The 14,872-nt window shown below is 31.0% G+C and overlaps 1 long non-coding RNA gene across 1 annotated transcript in view; it reads right to left on the minus strand.

The window, feature by feature from the left end:
• Positions 1 to 2,043: 2,043 nt before the first annotated feature.
• Positions 2,044 to 14,872, minus strand: part of LOC148279147 (uncharacterized) — a 51,793-nt gene continuing 38,964 nt past the window's right edge. The window contains exon 2 of the long non-coding RNA XR_015822970.1: positions 2,044 to 4,970. This is a non-coding gene — a long non-coding RNA (uncharacterized LOC148279147). The remainder of the gene's footprint in view (positions 4,971 to 14,872) is intronic.

Below are 14,872 nucleotides of genomic sequence, written 5' to 3' on the forward strand. Positions count from 1 at the left end.
TTCCCTTTTATGGGACAAGAACAACACAGACGGACAAGAGTTCAGTTCAGACAACCGATGCTAGTACCCAAGTATGTATCCTTTTATCTTAAACTGATTTAGTACTCATGGTAGGCCTTTACCCAGTTCCTCCCATTTTTCCACCCATTCGCTCATAAAATGAAAAAATGCTCTAACGTTAGTTGGATTAGCCAATAAGCTTGGATTCCATCTCCAGAAAACATTTTCAAATTGCGAAAAGATGACGAAGAAAGAAAAAAATCTAACGTAAAGCAGATAAAAAATTATCTTTTCAAAAACGGCCCAAAATCACAATTCAGTCAAAAAACTATCCCAGGACTTAAAGTTAAAAAATATTTATTTACTGCTTCTTCGTCGGCTGGGGCTTCAAGATAATGGTTTTGCATTTATTGCAATAAAGTTTTTGTGCATCCTCCAAAGAAAGATTAGGTTCGGTGTTATGCTTAAAGAATAGTACCACGAAAAATTGTTTTGACAAAAAAATGTTTAATGATGTTTTCATTTGTGCGATATGAAACCCAGAAAGAGTGTAATTTGGTGTCATAATATGTTTATCAGTTATAGGTTGTAATACTTATGTTTTTTTTTTGTAATATATAACTGTTTTATTTAATTTAATTAACATAACGGCTAATATGCCTTTTACAAACATTTATAATGCTAACATATTTGGCTTAATGTATATTTTTCTTTTTTAAAACATGAATTTCCTTATACCAAAGATTTATAGAAAAAAATTAAACCTAAAAATTATACAAGATTTATATTTATGAAATTTACTTAAAAATTATACGGCATAGTCAGTAGAAAATTTAAATAATAAAACATTCTACAGTAATACAACAAGAAAATTATAAGGACTATTTCACACAGCTAGGCAAAGTGAACAAAAAACTTTATATATATATATTATGAAATGCATGAATAAATAAATATAATTACTATTCACCATCTTTGAAAAAGTTCAAAAGGTTTGTTCCACAGGAACAATACCCTACACTAAATACATCAGATACGTGGGAATAACTATTGCCGAGTTCATGAAGTCTATTTAATACGGCGTTACAAGTATACACTGTCCGTAAATTGTTGCTAAAAAACGGTGGCACCTGTCTAGTCATTCTTCCAGGCACCTTGAAGTTGATTAGAGATAAAATAGTTCATTATTAGATTTGATTTGAGTAACCCCACTGCTGATCCGAAAATGTCAAACGTCTAACATTAAGTAATGTATATTTTATAACATGGATTAGTTTTCATTTTTTTAAAGGATGGATTGAAAGTAGTTATGCAGAAAGCGGCCGGCCATAAAAAAGTGAAACTGAGATAATAGCACTTTTGTAAAATGAGCGAATAATCGAATCTACCCAACATCAATATTTTGAATGTTTTTGACTTTAACAAATGATAAACAATGAATGCATTAGTTTTTTTTTATATTACAAACAAGAATCAAATTATTTATTTGACCAGTTTTAATGATTTTTAAAGTACAATAAGATTTTTCTAGTACAGTGGGAGTTTTCTACAAATTGAAAAATGTGGTTTTATGTGATCGACATCATTTTTAGAAGGTTATTAATACAGTTTTTTTTGTATGAAAGCGGTCTGGCATAGAATTTAGAATAGTCCAGAAGGAGCGTAGAATCATATTTAAATACATCGGACTGTGTTCGGAAAACCCCCCATTATGTTCAGTTTTCACCGCGCGCATGCGTGAAGTCACCGCGTAATGTTGCCAGATCGCGAAACATATAATCATAAAACAAATGTAAGATAATTATATATTTTTTAAAAAGATCTCTAAAATTTTATTGTATACGCGGAAACATTCATTGATACAACAGAGTAGATAAATAAAATGTTTAATAATTTATGATGAGCAAATTGGCGTACAAAAATTGACTACCCTGGTAACATTAACAAAATGACCATTTTGTTTTCATTGACAATCTAAGAGGAGGAATAATATTTTTTTTTTAAAGTGATGCATTTGCTACTTACACATGAAATGTAATCCAATTTTGTTTCTTTTTTATCCCAGCAGTATTTCTACACGTAAAAACGACACGACACTGCATAGTTGAATTCAAATCGGGAGTTGCGCACTGAGCGACGTCTCCTAAAAAACTAATTTTCCAAACTTAAAAATTCTCCTTTAAGAGTAGTTTAGCCGCCTTCTGTTTGATGCGCGTATGCGGTTTCTGGACTATTCTTAATTATATGCGGTCTGACTATTTTTAGCAGAATTGATCTCACTGCACCCGATAACATCAATATCTCCATTTTTTTTAAATTGTGGACTATCTGCTTTCTGCATAACTACGTTTTATTGAAAATGATCTAAATAGCCACGGTCTACTCTATACCATCGTAATATCTATTACTTGTTTACAAATATTTGAACGTTCTCAAAAACTGACAAGGTAATTGAATTGATGATTTGAATAAATAATTGCTTCGGTTGATCGCTCTTCCGATCTCCCAAAGCAATTTCACCATACATATTAATTTTAGTTAAACATCTGTGGGAACAACAAATCTCGTTAACTAGATTCTCTGGTTGTTGCATTGACAATGGCTCGCTGAATGGGAGAATTGAGGCACGGAATAACAGTACTTCGTACCGGATGTATAGATACCAATTTTCTGTGAACTGTCTCAGGAATTTAAGGTGACACATTTTATACCTTACCACGACCTTGACACCGTAAGAAAAAAGAAAGTTTTTTAAAATTAATTATTTCAATAAAATGGCGTTTATTGAATTAAAACTGCTCTATGCCAAGACTGGCTACTGATCATCTTATCTTCATATAACAAAAATGACTAAGATACACTGCGATTGGTGTACCAATGCAGTGCTCTATCCACCATTAGGTGCGGAAAAGGAATGATGATGAATTCATTTATCTAAAAATATGGTGTACGCTTTCTTCACAACAGTTGTACAGCCTACAAAGCATCCAGAAGGCATATTATGATGAATATCAATATCTTATGAAAATATGCATAGGATAATCTTTCCGAGTTCGTTAAAATAAACGAAATAAAGAAAACACAATATCATTTTATTTAAAAGTTATTCTTTAGATATAAACCGCGTTTAGCATGTACAGAGTTGAATAATAGCCATCGGAACCCATAGATACATAAATATAATAATGATGAAGTATTTTTGATATACGATATCGGAAAAGATTTAATGTAGATAGGCAAATAAAAACGAAACGTTGGCCATCTCCGAACTCATTTTATATATGACGTTTGCACAAAAATGCTTGTAAATTATTGTGAATCTTAATAAGCACGGGTTTTTAATCAATTAATGTAAAAATAACAGATTCTAATTATCAAGTTCCGTAAAAAAAAGCGTAAACAATCGTAAAGTACGTCCAATACAAAATACGAGAGGCGCTCTTTGCTAACTTTTCCCTAAAAAAACTGGCTTCAGATTCCCATATTAAACTCAACATATACAGAGAAACATTTTATGTGTTTGCTGTTTGCATCACATGCAAATTGCGCCGTGAAAAAAAACCCCTAAGAACCTAACATGAGTGAGCGAGATATATATATGGAAATACCGCCACTAGATGACTTAAGTGCAGCGGTGGTGTTAGAGTTAGCTTCGCGACTTCCACTTGGTCCTGGACCGCACCATTTTTATTTTGATATATTTGTTTGAGTCCAAAGCTTCTTACTCTTCTCTTTGAAAACAATCATGCATGCATTGGAATGCGTGATGCTCGTATGGAGAAATGTCCAGTGGAAGGAGTCCAAACAACAAAAAAAATGCTCTTGTGAATCCATGCCATTCCGCGTTGCAAATAATATGTTCATAGTCAAATGGCACGATAATAGCATTGTATCCGTGTCTTCAAATATCATAAAGTTGTATTTTTTTGTAATCTTCAAGTAGACATTTTTATACCAGATTTGAAAAGTAAAATTTTTATAACTTTGCTGGATTTTATTACAAAAAATATATTTTTACTACGCAAATATGAATGTCCGCCAATACAGCAAAAAATCTGTATAAGAGAGAGTACGAATATAGAACTCATAACACGAAAGACAGAGACGCTGTTCTGTGACCAGTGTTTGTGTGAAACAGATTCAGACAGGGCTAAATTAATATGTAAATTTTTTTTAAATTATGGAAAAAGAATTATTAAACAGTATGTCTCCATATAATGATTTCATCAATGGTTGGAGAATGGTCAAAACTCAAAACACCAAACTTCTGAGTTTTGAGAGTAAGTGCTTGAGAAGAATATTAGGTATAACGTGGTTCGATTTTAAAACTAACATTAAAGACCGAGAACGGACGCAGCAGCCTCCTATAACGATCGTCTTGAGGACCTGGCTTGCACACGTGCTGCGCATGCCTCAGGAGAACCTGAACCAAGTTGCCTCTTCTTTAAACCTGCGGACTCACGCCGTCCTGGAAGGCCGTCGATGACGATCTTTCGACTTTATTGACGTGGGAAGAGGCAAAAATGCTGGCTGGCGATAGGGTCTCCTGGAGGCAAATAGTGATGTCCACATGCTCCACTTTGAAGCGGATGCGGAAAAGAACAAGGAGATGTCTCCATATTTACTTATTTTTTCAAATGTTTAAACTTTAGAATATTCCGTCTTTTGCTGGTGGTAACACGATGTCACATCAAAGCGCGCTAAGAAAGTATATACCACAGTCTTTTAAGAGTTAAACAATAAAAATAAAAAATAAAAATAAAAATTTAAATAAAAAAAAACTTACCACTAATCAAAACCAGGAGAACAGCTGTCGTGCCTGCAAACATGACGCCAAGCTTCATTTTGTATAATTTTATTAAAAATACCTTGTTAACACTTCCACTTAAAATCACAGCACAGCAAAAATTTCACTTTTCACCTCAAACTTATGATAAAATTTTTGGGATATCCTTACAGTTGTTCACAATCTGAAAAAAAATAATTTATATAAGTTAAGAAAAAGGCTTAAATTTATTTATTTATTTGTTTCCTTATAAGCAGTTTATTACTCATTTTTGAGACATAAGTTTGCAATTGTCAAAGTAAAAACATTTATTTCACACGTATATTTATTTTTGCATCAGATCTGTGTGTGAAATAGAACCAGAATCTAGAATGAGTGTTATTGACTAGATAATAGCACATTGACTCATGCTTTTGGAGGTTAATTTACATAACACTGTTCAATAATAATAATCATAGTCTTATTAACAAAAATAACAATTACTTAATCTACTACATACACACTTAGGTAATAGATTTCTCTGGATCATGTCTAGTCTGCCTAACTAGGTACAACCTGTTTTAAGTTAACCTGTTAAAAGTGACAAGGGCAAAATAATAGACTGGCTATTCGATCAGGAGTTTTTATATATATATATATATAAAATTGAATATTTGTAAAAATAGATATATGTAAAATAGAATTTATAACTATGTAATATTCTCATGGATGTTTATTTATTTATTTACACGTCCTACGGGCTTTTACATATATTAGAAATTACATTCAAGTGCAGCAGTGAAACATAAGTATGTAAATTTAGCTAAAATTAAAGATAACATAAGAAAAACTAAAAGATACAATAATAAGTAAAAATCAGGAAATGTACCAACATAGGTATATATGGGGACATAGAAAAATATTTAATAAATTCACATATGAAAACATACACACATACATATACATACATATAAGTTTATACATTATTATAGAGATACATGAGAAAAAAAAAGTAAATAAAGAACAATATTAAGAATTTTTATACAAATTAATGTATAACCTTTTGAATACTTAACCTATATTTATATAGGCAGACGAAATATATCAACTTCACCATACTTATTACCTAGCCGGTGTAGTCTAGGTATTGGTGAATCGTAATAATAATTGTGTGTGTATATGTATGTTCATATGTATGTATGGATATGTATGTGTGCATGTACGGGTATATATATGAATGGATATAGATATAGATATGGATATAGATATAGATATAGATAAAGATATAGATATAGATATAGATATAGATATAGATATAGATATAGATATAGATATAGATATAGATATAGATATAGATATAGATATAGATATAGATATAGATATAGATATAGATATAGATATAGATATAGATATAGATATAGATATAGATATAGATATAGATATAGATATAGATATAGATATAGATATAGATATAGATATAGATATAGATATAGATATAGATATAGATATAGATATAGATATAGATAGATATAGATATAGATATAGAATAGATATAGATATAGATATAGATATAGATATAGATATAGATATAGATATAGATATAGATATAGATATAGATATAGATATAGATATAGATATAGATATAGATATAGATATAGATATAGATATAGATATAGATATAGATATAGATATAGATATAGATATAGATATAGATATAGATATAGATATATATAAAGATATAGATATGTTAATAAACGATGTTTTTAATAAAATGCTTTTTGCCTATTAAATATGTACACACTTCTGTTTTAAATTTTGGTATTCCGGTTCTGTATTTTTTTTTTAAATCTTATAATTATAACGCAATTGCGTTATCATTCACTTATTTCTTGCTTTTTTTAAATTTTTCTAAATATTTTTTTTGAAAGCATAAGTGATATGTACTTCTTTTCGCTCCTTATATTTAAGTTAGTAGTAATTATTATCATACAACTATGTAGGACCATCATATGATTTAATGTAAAGGATCTTTACCGACAAGCCATATTGATTGGCTTGGTGAGTCCTTAAAAAAAAAAAATCTAATATTGTATGTAAATAATAAATAAATTTTTAAAAAAGCCAGACATTCTTATGCAAAAATAAATAATAACATTACTACCTACTAGTTAATTTACTATACAGTTATACAATATTTATTTATTATTTAAGAATGTATTTGAGTAAATTTTCCGATTTTTCTCGACCTAAACCCAGTTACCATTTTTTTTCCAATTTATTAAATTGAATCCGAGTCATGGTTTTGCAATCTTTGGGAAACATATTGAATATTTTGGGCCACAGAAACCTGATGCATGAAATGCATTTCATAATTAATTTAAGAAATTAATTATTTGTTTTATTTAAATTTAGTTTTTGGTTGAAATTATCGATTAAAAAAAACAGTAGCTCAATCACAAACAACTATCGGCGTGCTTAAAAACATGCTAAGCATTTGAGCGATCACAATGAACAATAATGAACATGCTCGTGTTGGTTTATTTTTTGTTTTCCTCGTAAATAAATACAGTTCACTGGCGAAAAAATGGCGTTCACTGTAAGAAATAATACAATATATTGCATTTGCAAAATAGTAGGAAGTATCGAATACAAAAAAGTGAAAATTAAATTACAATTACTATGGCGACTGCTTTTCTTGACATTCGGCTTACCAACCGCCGGCCAAATGCAATAAATTGCGAGATAAATAATTAGTAAATAAATAAAATAGTAGTTTTGGAATATTTTCCAAATTTACACCGGCAAAATTTAAATATGTGATTGCGCAGCAGGATTATATGTCGCGAAACGTAAATATTGTGTGTTCACGGATGTTGCATTGTGATTGCGAATACGATAAACAACCATGGTGAGAAATTGTTATCACGTCGCTTATTAGCCCGTCGATAGTTGTTTGTGATTGAGCAACAGATTTAAATTATTTTTTTTTTAATGAATAGAATTTACATTTATTTTAATTTACTTATTTGTAGCGACACCAAAAATGTGTTCTGAATATAATTACTAATTTTTTAAACTTTTTTATATCTATCGTATTCTTCCAACCTTTATTTAAATTTAAAATAAAATACATATCCACACACAGGCTATGCCTTCGTGGGATTTTCTGTGTGTTAATTTAATAGTTCGTTATTGTATTTAACTTATATCTACTTATTGTATGATGCAAAGAAAAAAATATAATAGATAAAAATTAATAAATAAAATATACTAGTCTGATTGGTCACCAAAAAACTCGGTCAGCGACGAAAACTAAATTAGTATTTTCATTATAATATTTAAAATGCAGTTCCACGAAAAAACATTCATGTATTACATATAGATATAATAGTTTGTTTATAGATTACCGATAAAGAAAGCGTTTGTAATGGCGTCCCAGGGCTGTGATCATGGACGCTATCTTCGTCGGTACATATCGAGACGGTATAAAAAAAATCGACATTTATGTACGAAAATGTGTATTTTTGTATGAACATTTAAGATATCTTCATCGGTAACCTGTAATTGAACACATTTAGAAATAAACTTTGGGTACATATTCTACTTTTCATACACGGAACTTAATTTTACTTCGTCGATAAAATTTAAGATAAATGTTAACTTCCCTGGGACTTGGGCCCGCGATTATAAAAGCTATGTTCACCGTTACATACCGAGACGGTGTACTTAACTTCTGTACTATCTCTGTTTACCTCGGTATGTTCTACCGACTTGCCATCTGGGCGTCATATGATCAAATCCAACCAATTAATGACCTCGAAAATTTAGTCCGCGTTCCGTACTTAATAAAAAAAATTTAATAGTTCGTATTTATATTTTAAATAGGCTTCCGTGATAAAATCGGCCACTTTCAAGCGATTATTAATTCCCAAACAATCCCAAATCTAGCGAAAAATGTTCCCTTGAAAATGATTTTTATATGGCTTTTGACAATTACCAAGACGGCATGCTTAACTTTTATCTGTATTTAACTACCGAGCATTTGCGAAGCCGGCGCTTTTAACACCTCGATATATACGATCAAGAAGATAGTCAAACGGATTTAAAAAAATACAATAACTAAATTAGTTTTTTAAAGTGGCAGGATTTTTACGGCTCTGTGCTCTTATTTATTTATTTATTTTTATTTTAATTATTAAAAAAAAAAAAAAATACAAATATTGTATACAGAAAATAATCATATATTTAAACAAAAATTGTGAAAACTTGTTAAGCTATTGATTAAGTACATTATCGGTATCAAAATAAAAGCAATTTAACAATTAAGAAATGTTAGGCACTTAGAATTTGCAAATAAAGTAAAAATACATATATTTATATGCAGTAATAAAAATAAAGTAAATAGAAACAAGATAAATTTAAATTAAAAGAATTAGAAAAGAAAAAAAGTCATATAAAAATAATGTAAAAGGTACAAAATATAATAATGAACATACGAGTACATATATAATAACTGGCATCGTTTAATTAAGCGGGTGTACTGTCCATAAGGAATCTTCTATATTTCATATAGGTGAGATGAAAAATGTCTGCGAAAAATTGCTGCTGAAAAAATATTTATTGATGAAGCAGAATAAAGCCACATTATCTGTGCATCTTGCCATTTTTTTTCCAAAACCATCAGTTATATTAGAATTTAATTCGAATTTAAAATTGACATATTTCTCTCTCATATTTTCTCTGGCCACCTCAGAACGATTTAATAAATTGTAATAAAGGCAAAAGCTGCTCGACGGAAAAAAAATGACACTTGTAATAAGTAGATATGTGTACCGTGAGGTACTAGACCCGTCAGTACAAATCGATGTACTTACCTCAAAACCTGAAGTGGGGTTTGGTAGTGTATCTTCGTAATCGCTCGGGAGAATTCATCTTCGACTATACCGTCATGGAGAAGGTATGACGTGCTTAGTTTTCCATTATAATCGCGGCCCATGTCAAATTAACCTGGCCACAAAGGTATATCTCTAAGGTTCTCATGGCCTTCTATGGTGTACTCCTAACTATTTATTGAATAGATAGGTACTCTGTACCTTAACTGGGTTAGGCCGAGGTCAGTCGAGGTCATTTTCACTTTAATGTCAAATCTGACTTTTCACAAACGGTGAAAGTTGCATAGACTTGCAGATACAATGTATAGGCGAAGAAAGTGCACTGGAAGATTAAGATTTAAACCCAGTACCTGGTCATAATAGCGAGGTAAAAAAACATTAATTTTTATGTGAAAGCATTGTATATAAATAATTTTACAGAAATAATAATACGACTTATATTTTCACGGGTCCACGCCATTAGTGCAAAGTGAGTGTGCGTGTGTTTTTTTTTAAAGAAATATTTGCGTTCTGATGATTTACCTAAATATTTCATTTTGAGGGCCATTTTCAACAACTATAAGGAAGTGGGAATCAAGTTGGGGTAGAGTGGGATTCGAACTACGAATCTTTGATCAGTGAGTCCAAGATACTAGCTACAGGACCACAACCCGATTCGAATAAATTGGAGACAGTGCTTTTTGTTTTTAAAACATTTCAGTCTTTGACAGTAAAATTTAAATGCTGTAAGGGACAACATTTCGGGATCAAACTGTCAGGTTGCAGAGAGTCTAATTTTGCCGGAGAGTGTGATTCTATAAAATGCTACATTCAACCGGCAAAACTACTGACTCATCCAACTCTTATCCATGGCTTTATCCTACTGAGTTCCTCCAGGGTATGCATGGTTACAGCAGTTTAAAGACTAGAAGGAATGTGTATTTAACTACGCACTTCTTTCGATTGTTGCGCAGTATTATTGACAACCCTGAAATTATGCGGAGCATTAGTTTTTATTTTCCGGATAATTATCTTAGACAACGTCAGCATAGACTGTTTCACATTATAATATACAGGACCAGCCTGCCAATAGTTATACCTGCTGGAAGAGCTATCTCTATGTTGAACAACATTATTTTGGACATTGACATTTTTCACGTCTCTGAGGGAGTTTTTCGTTACAAAATTCTCTTACTTTTCAAACATATTATTCTCTGGATATTATGTAAACTTATGTGCTATTTTTATATTTATCTAATTTTACTTTATTATTTTAATTATTTCTTTATGTATGAATTAAGATATTCCATTTTGTAAAGTACATATAAATGAATAAATAAAATTGAATCTTGAATCTTGAAACTCGGCGGCGTCCACGTCGCGAACTCCAGGCAATGGGATCACACCCATAACGGTATGATCACATCATATAACGAGAGGATTAAAAGTGGTAATGAGACTGGTGAGGGTCTGAGTTTTCTCAGTGTTCATATACGATGTGGAGTGTTGGACACAGAGAATCTGAACAGAAAAAAATCGAAGCGAAATGTGGTGTTTGCGGCAAATGCTGTGGATTCCGTGTACAACCATTCGTACAAACATATTTATATTTCCAAAGCTAGACTTAAGAGAAAGACTAACATCCATGTGCGAGAAAAGAATCCTACAGTTCTTTGGATATATTTCCAGAGGGAACTCTAAAAAGTATCCTCCTGGAAAATGTCGAAAAGACAAGGTCGCGTGGACATTGACTGCTTGGTCACTGAACTATCACAGAAAAATGCCTACAGAACAGCACAAGACCATTTCAAATGGAGGAAGGCTATCGCAGATGAGCCATGCATAGAGTCGGGCGTGATCATCGTCTTCAGACATGAGGCGAAGATTAAAAAGAGTATTGAAATAGATAAAAAACGCATTAAATTCGATAAAAAAAATTTTTAGACTTCATGGAACTTCACGCTCATGTCGAGCAAATTGCGATCACAAGGTTCTGGTCGTGCGTTCACACGAGGACGATGCGGCCGAAATCATTGTTACGCGAAGCCCGCCCGTCTATTTCGGTGGCGATGTTTCAAACATTTAAAAATATTTTTTTAGTTTTGTTTGACAAAATACAGTACTACCAATCGAAAGTATCACGACAAAAACACCCGTTATCTTAAAAATAATTTTACTTTGGAAATTTGTTTCTCGATCAATAGAGACACAATAGCGGGTAGTCTGTTAACAAATAAATATGCATACATAATACTATAAAGTTGGAAGTCGTGACTATAATATAATGAAGGCGATCATGAAGGTAGTTACTATCGCAAGCGGTTGACAACATACTCTTAAATTTATATTAACCTTCATCTTTAAGCTTGAATTTACAGCATGCCTGTTACGAACACTAATAAATAACTATAAGACTTGTAAATTTACGAGAGAGCGAAATTAGATTATTGCAATTGAAACGGATTCATCGTCTGCATTGCAGAACTTACATCTGGAAGTTTCAGAGAGTTTCGTTCTAGCAAGGTGTTCAATCAATCTGCAATGGCCTGTAAGGGTCATCCTCAGTAAGTTTCGGCTAAGTTTCACTAGGTGGAAAGCAAATCTTTGCGAGAACCCTTTAAATAGTTCTTTCACATGGCGCTGACCAGTGCCCTTATGCCGAAAAGATGTGACATTTTGTCACCCACTTGACAAAAGTCAAATTCACACAGTTCTTTCGCCCAAAACGACATCACACAGATAATAAAGCACTGCAAAGTACGACTATTCGTAGATGATACCCTTATATATATAGCGGGAGAAAACTATGAAGACTCAATTAATAAATTGAATGAAGATCTACAGAACATATCGTCATGGCTAAAGATAAATAAATTGAAATTAAATGTTAGTAAAACAAAATATATGGAAATAGGTAATAAAGCACATGGCATAACAATGAATGTAAATATTGATGGTAAAATTATTGAAAGGGTTGATGAAATGAAATACTTAGGAATTATTCTTGACTCCAGATTAAATTTAACATCACACTTTGAATATATACATAAGAAAATTTCAAAAAAGATTTCCTTCCTAGGAAGAATTCGAAAAAAAATAAATAAAAAGAGTGCAGGACTTATATACAAAACAATAATTGCCCCTCATTGGGACTATTGCTCTACTATATTATATTTAGCTAACGGGGGAGACATAAACAAGTTTGAAATACTACAAAATAGAGCAATGAGAATTATACTGAAAAAAAGCAAATATAATAGTGTTGAAAAAATGAGAAAACAATTGAACTGGATAGGAATAAAGAAAAGACTATTGTATAATGTATTTGTATTTATATATAAAGTGTTTAATAATCTCATGCCAAAGTATTTTATAAGTGAAATTATATTAAATAGAAATGTACATAAATATAGGACAAGAAATAGAAATAGGATAAGACTACCACTTAAGAAAAAAACAAAATCACAAAATAGCTTAATGTATAAAGGGTTAAAACTGGATGATGAGATGCCTGAAAGTATGAAGAATGAAAGAAAACTTACGGATTTTAAATAAAAATGTTATGTTTATTGTAATAATGTAGTTATGTAAGAAATATTTAATAAGTATTTGTTATAATTGTAAATATATTAGTTAATATACAATGTAATATTAACTAACTTAAGTAAATAAATAAAATAAAATAAAACATAATAATAATTTAAAATCTGCATCGTCTGTTACTTCTATGCCATACTTCAAGTTTTTCTAGCTGCTAGAAAAATAATTAAGTACCACATCTAAAACACATACACAAAAAATCATCTGGTTATGAAACATTTTGTATTTAAAACCTAAAATTCCTGGGCTATAAGGCGTTGCATTATTAATTAAACGGCACTTGTCGTAGAAAAATCTTTCATTTCACAAGATACAGTATTTATTACCATTCGAAAGGTCAATTTGAAACGTCTTAACTGCACAAATGAAATGATTTCAAAACATACAGTTAATGTTTATAACGCTTATTTATCAGAAATGTGAGTCAAGTTTGAGACAAAGCAATATAACGGTAAAATAGAGAATGCTCATATTGTATGTCACTGTAGGCGACATGTCACAAAAGTGACGCGAACTCGTTTATCCCCCTCAATAAATTGTACCGAATAAGTACTGGTTTCAATTACATCGAGATAATGAACAAATATACTTTATGGGCATAGAATTATAACATACCAAAGGCGCGTAGAATAAAGTTTGCTTACCCCCTGCACGACATTCCCACCTGTGCGCAAGTGTAAAGTGGCCGCGTAATTTTGCCAAACAGCGAACAAAATAGTTGTACCTCGGAGGCAGACGGATGCAAATCCAAACGTAAAATGTTCAACAAAAGCCCAAAGAATCTACTTCCTCTAAGTGATTTCTAATAATTTATAAAATTCAAAAATCAATAATTAAAATAATTTTTATAAATCCCTTCAGGTACCCTAGCGTCAAGTTATTTGAGGAATTTGAGATCTTAGATATAAGGAAATTATATATTTTTAGAATAATAATATTTGTGAGCTTTTGGTTTTAACTCATTTAAATTATGAAACCTAACATGCTCAATGCTTTGTAGGTAATTTTATTTATATGCGATTCAAAAAGTAGTCTAAAACAATCTCAAGACTTTTAATTTCGTGCTTTCTCATTAGTATATTATTGTTTAGTTTGTAATCAAAATTAAGATTTTTTATTTTTCTTATGAATGTAACACAATTTTATTTATTAAAATTCAAAAACAGTATATTTAAAACAATAGTCAGTTAGACGATTTAGATATTCTTGAATCATACGGCAATCTTCATTAGATTCAACTTTAGCGTATATTTTTATATCGTTGACATAAAGAAGAAACTTTGAATAATGAAAGCTAACATCAATGTCATTTAATATATATTAAAAATAAAGGGGGACCAAGTAGACTTCCCTGGGGAACACCAGAAGAGATTTTTGCCCGGTCAGATTTATACCCACCAATTACTACCGATTGACATCAATTACTAATATATGATATCAACCAGCGCAGAAGATCACCTATAGCCAAAAGTTTGCGTGCGCAAAGACTGAATGATCAACTTTGTCAAAGGCTTTACTGTAGTCAGTTTAAAAACCACTTTCCATTGTATTTAAACTATTATTTGTACGGCAGGCATAGTCATAAGGCCTGTAAATGCTTTGACTCCTATAATCCCTTTTATAAAATATTCTTCAT

The sequence above is a fragment of the Micrasema longulum genome, unplaced genomic scaffold, assembly GCF_059751315.1.
Source record: "Micrasema longulum isolate JH-2025_06_02 unplaced genomic scaffold, ASM5975131v1 h1tg000754l, whole genome shotgun sequence".
Taxonomy (NCBI): domain Eukaryota; kingdom Metazoa; phylum Arthropoda; class Insecta; order Trichoptera; family Brachycentridae; genus Micrasema; species Micrasema longulum.